We start from the raw sequence: 14,503 nt of genomic DNA, 5'->3' as shown, positions 1-14,503 counted from the left end.
AACATACAAAATAAGTAAACATTTGATACAAAGATAACGGTTGCCATACCATAAAGTGCAACCACATCTTCAATTTCAAAACAAGTAAAGATAATAATATTTCAAAAATAAAAAATAAAATGAGAGGGTTTTACATCTGCGCAAATACCCAGTGTAAGTAGATAATGGCTGCCAAAGAGTGGAGACAGTGAAAGGGGGGGAAGACCCCTCCCCCCTAAGTAACTTAGGGGGGAGGGGTCTTCTGATGAAGCCCTGTACTGGGTGAAACGCGTAGGTTACTCATTCAAACCGGATTTACCGACATTCAGCAGCACTCATCCTTTTCACTGACAAGCCGGCCGTAAGCTTACACAGACCGGATAGCAACTACCGCATGCGCGAACTTTCAACTCTCACTCGGCAGCTGGATTCCCTTCAGCACGGACAGAGATTCATACAACAGCTCCCCTGGATGGATGTTTTGGGAGATAAACTCTGCAAAGTGGGGTGAGTTTGTTTTGTTTATGACCCTTTGCCCCTATGTAGTGAATTGGAGCCGCTGTGGGTTCACTCCACTCATACTGATTTTGTCTTGATACATAAAGACTGCTCTGCTTTGTAAAGAACTACAACACCCATTGTTGTTTGGGCCTATACACATGGCTATTGCACCATCTTTGCAACTTTACAATTAATTACTCTGGACTCTATCATCCATTTATGCATAACAGCTCACTATCTTGTGAAGTTTATTTACCAGCAAGACTGCTGGAAAATCTTTGCTGTGTTTCACGTTTTTTTATATATATGTTTTTATATCGCAGTCATAGAGGAAAATATATTCTATGCCAACGTTCATTATTATGGATTCATTCAAATAAACACCTATTTCGCCCACTTGACTTCATTGTCTCTGTATAGGCGCCTGGGGACTACCCCAGATTTTATTTGTGGTTGTTTATAAAAAATAAAATGACTTTCAAAAATTACTTTTAATTGACCAAATTTTGAAAAAAATAAAGTAAAATAAAAAACAGATTTTAAATGAATTTTTATCTATTTTTGGAAAATATGTAAGCAGGCAGGGGAGCGCTGGCAAATTTTAGCCTGGGGGCAAGACTCAGCATTTTAAAGGAAAAAATGCAGGTGGCCCAGTGACTCAGCCCAAGGTAGCCCACTATGGGATCGGCTGCCCCTCAGCCCAACCTGCCCCTGTAAGCAGGGGATAAAGTTAAAAGTTAAAGCAAAAGTAAAAATAAAGCATATTAAAATTATTATAATTAATTTTGCACCTTAATTAAAATAATGTTGCATCTGTACTTAAGAAGCAGAATTATAGTGTCATTATGAGGAAATATCTTGTAGGGTAGGATAGAACCTTCAGGTTCTTGTAAACAAGAGAATTTCCAAGATGGGGAAGGACTATAAGTCAAATATCTCACTGTATAAAAGCCTGTAATTTGAAGTTAAGCATACGTAATGTGAGGATATGATTAGTTGCTAATCCTCCTCCTTGAATATAGTTTCTAAGACACATCAAAATATACATACTGTCCTATAGTATGTGACACCAACAAATAACAGAAAATGCAAGAGTAACATGGATAGAGTAAGGGCTCATTTAGACAGGCGTTGAAATCAGGCATTTAATGCATGTCAACAAAGCTTAGTAAACTGTCTTATATGCCAGGCTCCAAATGGAGTAATACAAGCATCCACTTTGTGTTACATATTATCAATTTTGATATTGCTTGCAGTGTTTCACAATTATTAGCCTCAGAAAAATATAATTGAGTACTATGAGAACACATATCAATACATTATGTAAAAGTACACTATGCTGCCATGCAGCTTTGAGATGCGTTAATGGTTGCATTTCAACGTTCAATTGAAGCAAGTTTGTTACTCAACGCCCATACTAATATTATAATAATATGGTCCCTTCACCTTAAAACGTCAATTCTGTTTGGATAGTAGAAGACATGTTGTGTACTGATAGCAAAGTAATTAAACGTGCGTAAAATGTGTAAGATTTTTTTTTTTAAGTATTTATTTTAGATCATGTAATTTTATTGTAAATTTTAACACAGATGTATCAATATCAAGTGTTAAGGAGCAATCAATGTCTATGGCTTCAACAGAAAAAAGAATCAAGCAGAATGACATCTGATCCACTTTTTTTCAATGCAATAGATTCTCAAAATTCTCAATTCTACTACAATAGGCACCAGCTTCCATTTGTCATGGTTACTTCCCCTCTATCTTACTAGTCTGATGGCTTTTAGAAACGCTGAGGAGTGTTTTGCCTGTTTATATAGCACCACTAATTCCGCAGCGCTGTACAGAGAACTCACTCACATCAGTTCCTGCCCCACTGGAGCTTACAGTCTAAATTCCCTAACATACACACAGTAATTACCATAATAATTACTTATTGAAATTGCTCAGTTCACTAGTCTGTCCTTATGTACTCAATATGTATGCCCCTCTTGCTATTTTCATAATACATACCTACATGGAAAAAATGTCTTGTATACACAGCGTTTCTTCTTTCTACCAAAACGTTGTTAGGGAGTGACTGAACTTGTGACTTAACAATCCTTTGTACCCTTTCTGGGAAAAAAGCAGCTTTCCACTCTTCTAAAACCATTAATATCACATAGGACCAATCCAGCAGGCTGATATTATGCTAATATTCTTTTATCCTTCTCTTAAAGCTGCACTTTAAGCTTTAGCTCCAGTTCCATGTAAATTATATTTTATGTTTTATATATATATTATTCCCAGTGGTGGAAAAGGACTTAGTTTGAGCTCAACAAACGTTCCTTAGTGTGTGATAACCCTATTTATTATTTGAAAAGATCAATGCAGTGGAATGTGTACAGTTACCTACTCCATTTTCCAAATAGAGATGTAAATCTAACTTTAATTAAAAAAGCATAAAGGACAAATGTGTTGGGTTTTTTTCTCCCAAAAATTGGAAACTTTAGATAGGGGTAATCATATGAAATTTATATATTCACTAACTGGTTATTTCCTTTAGGACATAGTACAAAGTAAAGTCCTAGGTCAAAATGAGGTATGTCAGTGGCGCTAACTCAGTGCCCACCATATCGGCACTGTCCTATACAGCAGCCGCGGCGCTGTCAAAGAAGTGTCCGCGGCGGTGCTGTATTGTATATCAACATATATCAACATATGTTAGCACAAAATCTGTTGGCTTCTGTCAGAGAACTGAAGATCAAGAGGAATTTCTTCTATCAACTGTCAGGATCTGCCTTTGTTTCTACTGTAGCATTGCAGCTACATGCTGCTTTGTATTAGCAGTTACTGCCTCTAGAAATATAGTTGACTTTATACTATTGTATGTGCCTTGCAGTACCCCTGTTTCACCAGAGGTGCTTCTAATAATCCTTGTCTCTTTCACTAGCAGGCGTTAACCTGCTGCACTAGCTAATCATCTGCTCCTGTTCTCTCATTATTTATACCTGCCTCTCCCAGTTTCCTTTGCTGGTCATTTATGCTGCAGTTCTTGATATTGTTGTGCTCATTTGTTTCTCCTGTTATTCCTCCTGTTCCTTGGGAATACCACAAGCTGCTTACTGACATCTTTGTACCTGGTTTCTTTCCACTCAGCCAGTTCACCTGCACTAGCCATATTCCTTGTTGTTACCTGTTTATAGCCTCACCCAGAGATCCATTGACCTGTGTCTGCAATTCTCAATACCATTTTCTGAACTTTCTGGATCACATTTGCTCAATAAATATTTTTGCTCTCACCTTATTCTAGGCTCCATAGCTGTCATTTCCAGCTTTCAGCATAGAAGTGTGACACCAACATGATAACAATCCAAAGTACATATCTAAGTCAACAAAGGAGTGGCTTCAGAAGATGCAGATCAAGTCTTGGCATCACTCAATCAGAGCCCAGACCTTAAACACATTGAAAACTTGTGTTATTTCCTAAAGAGGACTGTACATAGTCCCTTGCAACTTGACAGACCTTGAATTTTTTTTTGCAGGGAAGAGTGGGATAGAATTGCAAAGTCCAAGTGTACAAAGTTGATTACAAACAATACAGAACAGTAGTTTAGGTATGTGCAGACTTATACAATCAGAGAATTGTAGTTTTGTTTTGTTTTGTTTTTTGTCACCTTTTTTCTAAAAATTGTATGTTTGTTTTTTACTTTGGTTAGTTGTAAGGTCAATATTGTTGGTTGTGAGGTGACATGATTTATCTGGATTTTAGGCTTAAATCACAAAAAACAGCAATTTCAATAAGGATGTGTAATATCCACTATATGTGATTAAATATAGGCATGTGATATCTATAAATCTTTAGATTTTTACCAGTGTTGTGTCATTAACAAGAGGGTCACACACAGCTCTTTGCCCTAGTTCCAATAATATATGTATGTATAGGTTAGGTTATCACAAGAAGGGTCTTCTGTACTGTTTGTTACAGTTTATCAAATGTGAAACTCCTGCAGTAAACATTTATGGTAATGAGGAGTGAACAATGGGATATATGGCTGTGGCAGCAGGGGAAGGCTGCTTGAGAAGATGAACATGGATGGAGTCAGCAGTGACATAGGCTGGACAAAAGTTTGATGCAATGCTTCCGGCATAACAAAGTGGGGAGGTCCTGCTTTCTCCCTCTCATCATCATCATCATCATCATCATTTATTTATATAGCGCCACTAATTCCGCAGTGCTGTACAGAGAACTCACTCACATCAGTCCCTGCCCCATTGGGGCTTACAGTCTAAATTCCCTAACACACACACACACAGAGAGACAGACAGACATAGACTGTCTGTCTATCTGACTAGGGTCAATTTGTTAGCAGCCAATTAACCTACCAGTATGTTTTTGGAATGTGGGAGGAAACCGGAGCACCCGGAGGAAACCCACGCAAACACTGGGAGAACATACAAACTCCTCACAGATAAGGCCATGGTTGGGAATTGAACTCATGACCCCAGTGCTATAAGGCAGATGTGCTAACCACTACGCCACCGTGCTGCCCATATTATCAGACCTTGACAAAGATGAATAGATAAATAGATGTTATGCTTACGGGCTGGGCCGGGGACTATTTGCATAGGAAGTTGTATCTGCCCAGCTGCTCAAGAGGGCGTATTCAACATGTGCTTGTGTCATGAATAAACAAATGTGATACATTGGTATTGTTGGTTTTTAGCTGCTACTGGGCCATATTCATTTTATAAAATTAGTTTTATTGATGACATTTTACATTTGCTTAGATTGCTGGCTGTGGATAATTAAAAAACAAAATAATCCTTGTATATAATGGAATCAGACAATGAGTAGCTCCAACTGAGTCCTCTTAAAGTGTTATATGTCAATTTAAGTTCCATTTTGGGAAAATCTAACAATCACATAGCCTGAATGAAAAGTCTAACTGGAAAATACCATTATTATTACCCATATTAATCTGGAGAAGATCAGTTATAAAACTAAGTGAAATAATCACAGATAACAGAGACACATTTAGAAACATTTACCTACCAAATTAAAAATAGATCTGTTTTTATTAGTAATACATTTATTTATATTATACATATATCAACCAATATACATTAAACAGGTGTCAAATCTATAATCCCATCATACATCATTAGTTTGTATTATAATTAGTTGTTTGTGTGGGCAATATTGTGGGATGAAGATCATGTGATGTTAACTTCATTTGATCATTTATAGCAAATCTAGATAGTAGGCAGACTTCTCACAGTTTGATCACAAAAAGTTTCTGAAGGACAAATTTAGAATGTTCCAGCTTTCAATGGAATGTTCAAACTCTCATTGTTACTCACAAATATCAATTCTTGAGAAAAAAAATGGCCATATAGACATGTTAAAAAGTTGAATTACGAAGGAAGTATAAAGCTATAACATTCAAATATAAACATAACATTTGTTTACTTATATGCTGTCTGTTCAGATACTTTTGATATTTTAACATTTAATCATCACATCATTTACAGAAACTGGCTCTTGGATTGTTACCTTATAACACAATAGTTATTTGAGTTTAAACATATGTTTGCAATTAAATAGTGCAAGATTATAAAATTACTTTGTTATTCAAATCACACTTGTTTTTGTACTCAGCATTTTAGATGCATTTGTAGCAATTTATACTATAGCACTCTATAGGTACAAGCACCCAATTATCTACTTGTTTTATAGATGTGCAAACTCTATGACAGTCCCCGACTCACTGTAAAAGACTTAGGGGTATATTTACTAAACTGCGGGTTTGAGAAAGTGGAGATGTTGCCTGTAGTAACCAATCAGATTGTAGCTGTCATTTTGTATAATGTACTAAATAAATGATAACTAGAATCTGATTGGTTGCTATAGGCAACATCTCCACTTCTTCAAACCTGCAGTTTAGTAAATATACCCTCGAACAGCTGCCTCTGGAATTGTTGCAAACACACTCAGCTGCTATACAGCATCTCAGATATTTCCTTGAACCCCATACAGATGCGCAGGAAAATTTGAGATAGGGTACCGTAGTGCCCAGAATTGTGCGCATCTGGACATTGCAGTGATGTATAGCCCTGAATTGAATTGGCCCTGTAGAAACTAAGTTGGAAAATAGAATAGTGAGAGCATTCCCATCTCCTTCCCTTTCCTAATCCCTATAATAGAACATGACAGGCAGCCATAACTGCTGCTACATTGTTTCATTGTTTTAGTAATGTAATAGTTCACTGCAGAACAGCTATACAATGTAACAATAATGTAACAGCTCTCTGCAGAACAGCGATACAATGTAACAATAATGTAACAGCTATACAATGTAATAATAATGTACCACCTCTCCATAACAGCGATATAATGTAACAATAATGTAACAGCTCTCTCCATAACAGCGATACACTGCAACAATAATGCAACAGCTATACAATGTAACAATAATGTAACAGTTCTCTGCTCTGTTAGCAATGCTGAGAATGTGGTCATTGTCCCTCTTGTTGTCAGTCATAAAAGAGCAGAAAACTGAGCTATAGTGTTTACAATTCATCTTACTATCAATTAGAAAGTATGAATTTAAATAAGAAACTCATAGTGGACATTTTATTATTTAGGTTTGTGTTGAAATATTAGCTTTAATGTATCATGCCATATCTTCTAAAACTAGATAAGAGGCTGTATATAACTTACATTTTATTCAGTAATCAAAGACCCTTGAGAGTTACATTTTATTTTACTTATACTTTTGGCTGATTGGGTGACATTGCCTAGTGATAACACATACTCAATATCTCATTATCTATCAAACCATAGTATACAAAAAAGACAAGTCAAGATATTATTCAGTATTGAAGCATTTAAAAACTCTTATTCGCTTTTATTTTCTACTTGGCTAACTGGGTGAAGTTGCCTAGTGATAACATAGGCTCAATATCTTATTAGTTTTCAGACCATAAATCAAGCTTAATGTCAATCATGCTGCCAAAATATATTACACCAAGACAAAAGAAAAGAAAATGTCCAGATGGCTCTTTGCATATAAGCCATAACATTATGAAGAGTAAATAGTTACCTCCAAAATGTATTAATACAACTCCTTTAGGCTTTTATTAAGTACCCCTCTTACTGTCTTCCTTTAAAATGGTGTGTATAATTACCTATAATGTGAATGAACAGTTAATGACTGGCTCAGTAAGTAATTTAGACACACACTTTGGGAGCCAAATTGCAAAGATCAGGATGTTCATATACCATGCCAAACAACTAGATCAAATAAGGTGTCCACCAATTTTTGATCATACTTGTTGAAGGCTATTGACCTCTCCTATTTACAACCCAATCAATGATCAAGTGTTATCCAGTTTCAACATATTTTTATATGTCAAGATGAGGCCACATCAGTACAATAGTCATAAAAACAGATCAACACAATCTGCATGTTTGTCACCAGCTTTAGGATATTACATAAGCTGTCTACATACAGGTCAAACATGTCACTAGGCACAAGCATCATGGAACATGATCAATGTCCAATTTTGTAACACACTGCCCACATTGAACAATATGATGGGGACCTGTTAGTGTGGTGAGAAAATGACTGTACATACAGGCTGATAATGGTCTTTTCTGACCACATTCAACAACCCGATAATCATCCACTCATCCAATCAATTTAGATTGCATTATTATCAGCCACCACAGTTGTTTTTGCCCCACACGCTGCAATTTTGGGCCATTTGCCAGATATTGCAGTGTATTTGCCCAGGATGTAAAGGTATGTAGTTCATCTCAAAAGTTTCAAAGTATATCTTTAAGTAGAAGACCACAATCTAGCATAGAATGCTAATATACAAAGTAAGTCAGATCACAATGTGATTTAGCTTTCAAGCAGTTTAAAAACTTAAATGTACTTTATCAGTTTCCTAAGATTTTTATTCACTTTAATTCTCTCTGATGTATAGCAATGTTTACTTTCTTTGTAAAACATTTCCCACATTCAGAACATGGAAAGCTTTTATCACCTGTATGAGTTACACTCTTTGTAATAGTATCAGGACAGCGTTCCTCATGATTGTGGGAATCAGATGCTATATCTGTACTGTGAGGTATTGGATGTATATTTGGGGTAATTGGGGTTTCTCAAGAATCTCTATGAATGGAGAATCGATGTGAATGGAGCAGATGATCTATCTTCCTCCAGCCCAAGAGTGGCTCTTACAGTTCTATTCCCACAGTGATTTTTTAACAATGTATGGTATGACTGCAAACATATTTCTGTTTTCTTGTAGTACATTCAATGCATTTTACATACAAGGTAAGTTTAATTGCGGCCCGTTCACATTACTACAATCTACAATGTGCTCCTTGGATTCAAAAACCTGTACACCAATGCTGAGCAGTCTACAAATCCAATGGTCAAAGAGGTGATTTTGGACCTAACTGGTTGCATATTACAGTGTGTCTGTGTATGTGCTCAAAACAACTTCCAATCCCGATCAACGTCTCATCGGGATCTATAAGATGTTGATTAGAACTGGTGGACAATGTAGTCACATAATAAATGCAATATGACTCCGTGTTTGTGTCCATCATCCAACAGCTTGATCTGTGCATGTATGGACTCCAAGATGTCGTTCCACAACTGCCTAGCAGCTTTCAGTACTGCAAGGATTAACTGTAGGCGTAAGGAACACTTAACACGTGAAGTCTTCATTTATGAAGCTTTTCTTCCTCCAGCTGAGCACACACACACAATGATTTTCTTGTGTTGCAGGCATTACAAGTCATGTAAAGCCACCGCAATTTAAAAGAGACATCTGCATCAAAGAAACAAATGTCATTATGTTCAGCGATATGTCTTTTACAACATCTGGTTCACTTATAATGCGACTAGTATCAAACTACTCTCAGAATTCTTCTAAAAAATGCATTCTATGAGAGTCTTTAAGCAGTCATGTAAAATATTGACAAATGTTAAATTCTTTTACCATATGTAATTGACAACAGCTGTGTTTGTGCATATTGAGAAAAACTCACAAACATGAACTTTTTCCTCTTGCAGCGTGGATAATTCTGATTCATATTTTCTACAAACAAAACCCTTTGATATGCAACAATGCAATAAGTGTTCACGTTCCTTGCTTATTTTAAGATCTTTTATTTACCTAAAGATCTCTGTAGGTCGCTGACTTCCAGTTTAACTCTTCTAATCCTGTTTATACTATTGTCGTACAAATGTAAAACTTGTTCTTGTGGATAACATTAGCATTCTTCAGAATAATTCATCAAAAAGCTAGAATACAGCTTACATGAAGATGTTTGTTTTACTGCTGTTAAGTAGAAAGCAATGTGCACATTAAGTGCAAATGCCTGATTAAACAAATCCAAATAAGTGATGCCAAATTCAAAGCAAAAATCATTGAGTGCAGACAACTCAAGCTAAAAATATGTCACTGGGTGTTTACGGGGATAGCAGATTACATGCAATGTCTCCGAGATAAGGAATCTATCTAAAGTGTGCCAAGATAGATTATAATCTATCAAAGGAGAAAAAGGAAAGTGGCGCCCAATAGTTTTGTATGTAAAAAAAAATGGATAGCGTCACATTTCCACACAACAGTACCCAACATGTGCAGTAAAAAATACCCACGAACTAATAGTATAAAGAAAAATGCTTAAATGTACAACTCCAAGTACAAGAGAAAAAACTTCATTGTGTAGACGTTAACATTCATGTAACACTTGATTCCACTTTTCCAAGGACATGCAAATTAAGAGACATTTTGCACAAAAAATCTAGCTACCCACTGATAATTGTTGTGTCAGTGATTACAGCAAATTACAATACTAAATATATTTAGTTATTTTCCTCTGCAGCTTATTGCAGAGAAGGTTATTTGCCCAACACTGCTTTTTTTTACAACATGGCTATTCCGCTCTCACACAGCAAAGTTGATAGTTGTCTCAAAAACATTTCTTTGCTCTTCGGATACCATATGTGCATGGATTTCTGGAGGACTAAGCATGGGCAGAGAGAATACACTGTCAGTCATTGTCACTGTGGCTGCCACCAAGACTTATTACACCAAGTTCCTAGAACCTCACAAGAACAATAGAGGTTGAAAGATAGCTGTCAACAAAGCTACAGAAATGAAGCTGGGTAAAGTACGACAACCTGTGTTTTCAGATTACTGGATGATGAGAAAAAAACATAGGGCCTGATTCATTAAGGATCTTAAATGAAGAGGATCCTTGTTTCAGTCTCCTGGACAAAACCATGTTACAATGCAAGGGGTGCAAATTAGTTTTCTGTTTTGCACATAAGTTAAATAGTGACTGTTTTTTCATGTAGCACACAAATATCAACTTTAAATTTTAGTGTACAAATAAGCTATCAAGTATTTGTGTGCTACATGAAAAAACAGTCAGCATTTAACTTATGTGCAAAACAGAAAACTAATTTGCACCCCTTGCATTGTAACATGGTTTTGTCCAGGAGACTGAAATAAGATACCTCTTCATTTAAGATCCTTAATGAATCAGGCCCATAGAGAGGAAGGCTTGCCCCCCTATATGCAATAGAGCAAACAGTAAAACCACTATAATAAAAGATTAACTTAAAATTAATTTAACAGCCTGCACACATATGACTAAAGATAATCTTAATGCTTAATATTTATTTGTATTTTACCGTATATTTACATTTTCGTATATTTCTTAAAGTTTGATTACTTTTAACTAAACATAGAAAAAAAGTAATAATACCAAACCATACTTTGGAAACATATTTTTATTATTCTTTGTTATGTTTTTACACTTATTTATCGAACCCCCAAGTCAACCACACACCAACCTCTCCTAAAAAATATCCAAGTACCCATCTACTAACATACTAGTAATAAGAAAAAATTAAATCCAAGCCACAGAGAAAGACTGATGTTGGTTACTGGGAGTAAGCAACATATACATATTCATATGTGTTTGGTGAGATACACTACGTGTGGATTTACCCTGCCACTAAACCTACCATCAGGACCTATTCCTGGCTTTCTAACAATAACAGGGTTTGCAAAACAGTGATAAAATTCTCTCCAGACAAATAAGGGGACATTCAATTAGCCGCATTGTTTCTGAGAACATCGCGGCTGAGCATTTTTATAGTTAGTACGGTAAAAATATCAGCTAATTTTTTCTTGTAGCTCTGTGGTACGTGAGCAAAAATGAGTGGATATTTCACTAACAAACTACGCGCAAGTTGTCTCCACCCCTGTTCTGGGGAAACATTAGGCATGATTCATTAAGGAAAGTAAAGCAAAAAAAATTAGTAACTTTGCACCTTTGCAAAACCATGCTTCATTGCAGGGGGAGCTAAATTTAAAATGTGAGGACAGATTTATAGTTGGGGAAGGGCATGTCCTAGATCCACTTTAAATTTCAGTATAAAAATAAAGCTATAAAGTATTTGTGTGCTACATGAAAAACCAGCCAGTATTTAACTTATGTGCAAAATAATTAAAGTAATTTGCACCCCTTGCATTGTAGCATTGCTTAGTCCAGGAGAAAGCTTACTCTTTTTTTTTTTTTTGCCTTACTTTCCTTAATGAATCAGGGCCATTGCATGTATTTTTTCTAATTGAATCTCCCCCCTATTAAGATATAACCTTTGTACGCAATATGAACCAATATTAAAGTGGCACAACTGTTTGAATCATTAAGTAAAACCTTGCTGTTTCCGTTGATTCACTTAACACAATTCTCTAAATATAGTTATGATAGGTTGTTCGAACCAAAATGGCAAACTAAACCTCAGCAAATTTGCTTATTTCTACGAAGCAAAAGCCACCAAAAGCATGTTATGAGCACTTGTATGAGTAAATGTATGTATGAGTAAAAAGAAGCTTATAACTTTAAACATTGTCTGTCAAATTGCAGCAGAAAAATTAATAGCAATATTTGCAACTCATCCTATTATCAAAATACAACAAAAGGGTTTACAATCGAGAGCACTCTGCCTAATGTGGCAGCCTGCAAGGCAAATAGAAGGGCTATCACTGTACCCCACAAGTAAAACATACAAAACAAAAATACAGTAATTCACCTCAATGGGAGCTACCTAGCATCACCACTGAAAACAAATACAAAAACTTAATATACTAAATATACAAATGTATATTTCAACCTGTACCCTTTGGGTGGCTCCTTTTACTTTTTGTGATTCACATACATATATGCCACAAGGTGGAGTTTTAATGTTGCTTTGTTTGTATTCACGTTTCAAGTTTTAAATATGTATGTTATTTTTTGAATTACTATTATATTATCTTGACCTACTACACTATATATATTTTTCTAATTTTTCACGTTTCGGAGGTCCTTAATGGATGAACTTACACAGAAGAATTGCAAGGTATTTCGTATAGACTCACCTTGAAATATGCTTTTGTATATTTAGAACATTAAGTTTTGTGCAATTGTTTCCAGTGGTGATACTATGTAGCGCCCAGCGAGGTGAATTACTGTATTTTTCTTCATCCGATTGTCAGTTGGTGGAATATGTAATAAAAATTATTGACTATTCCTATATGGAAATCCTTTCTTTGAATGAAAACTGAGTCTCAAATTCAATTGTTTTCATTCATATGTCCATCAGCTCTATATACGGTAACGTTCTGTTGAGAGGAACAGCCTGTGTTAAGGTAACCAGAATAGCTCTAGACAGCACACCTGCCATTTTAAATTAGTTCATTTAAGGTTTTCAGCTAAAGTAGCTATGTCAGTCTATTGCAATAGAACAAGATAAATAAATAAATCTATTCTGCAATTTTAGGCTCTCCACTACAATCCTCTCTGTCTTTCCAGATTGCAATCTTCATCTCTAAATATCTGCTCAGTTCAGAGACAGTTGTGTTTCTGTACAGCTTGTTGGCACGTTCGTTGGTCTTCTACACAGCCAAAAACCTGTCTCGCCAATATTTGCAATCCTGAGATTTCTACTTGGGATTCGGGTAAGAGAATGCAAATGAGCGAGTCTGATATGTCTGCTAACATTATATTGTAGAATTCATCTTTTAAATCATCACATGTATTGAAAATGCCAGGACAGAAAATGTACTTCAATATACGGTGGCTAAGTGGTTAGCACTTCTGCCACACAGCACTGGGGTCATGAGTTCAATTTCCGACCATGGAACTCTGTGGACTTTGTATGTTCTCCCCGTGTTTGCGTGGGTTTCCTCCAGGTGCTCCGGTTTTCGCCCACACTTCAAAAACATACTGGTAGGTTAATTGGCTGCTATCAAAATTGACCCTAGTCTCTCTCTCTGTGTATATTAGGGAATTTAGACTGGAAGTTCCAGTGGGGCAGGGACTGAAGTGAATGAGTTCTCTGTACAGCGCTGAGTAATCAGTGGCGCTATATAGATAAATGGTGATGGTGATATGTAGAATACAGAATACAGGATTCAACTCCAAAAATCCATATCAGATTTCATATATGGAACACCCTTTTGGACCCTTGAACGTGAAAGGCTGGGTGACTGTAAATAGGAACTGAGTAAGTGTTTCTCATCTTTAAGTCTTGATAGTGACTCAACCTGAACCTGAATTTCTTCTCCGATTGTGTTTCTGGAATTTGAACACTGGGGGTCAAGTAAGGAGTACTCCTGCCCCATATCAGACCTGTTCCCTATCCAAGGACAAATTTATATTACTCTTAGGAGTAAATCTTGAGAAGTTTTACTTTAATAGAGGCTCATATATCTTAACACACTGAGTAGCTGTGGATATTCAAAAATAAATAACACTAGATAGCTCTTGAGTTCGCTTGTGATCTAGATAGTGGTAACAAACTCAGAGTCCATTATTTAGGTGAATACAAGTAACACATGACATTCAGACCGCCTGTGTGGTTATCTGCCTGTGCATTACAAGTCTACTTCAATAAAGGCTTGGATATATATAAAGATATTGAGAAAATACTAGTATTCTAAAAGAAGTAAGACACCACACAATTAC

This window comes from Mixophyes fleayi, chromosome 3, assembly GCF_038048845.1.
Source record: "Mixophyes fleayi isolate aMixFle1 chromosome 3, aMixFle1.hap1, whole genome shotgun sequence".
Taxonomy (NCBI): domain Eukaryota; kingdom Metazoa; phylum Chordata; class Amphibia; order Anura; family Limnodynastidae; genus Mixophyes; species Mixophyes fleayi.
The sequence above is the reverse complement of the archived record's forward strand: the minus strand, read 5'-3'. Positions refer to the sequence as shown.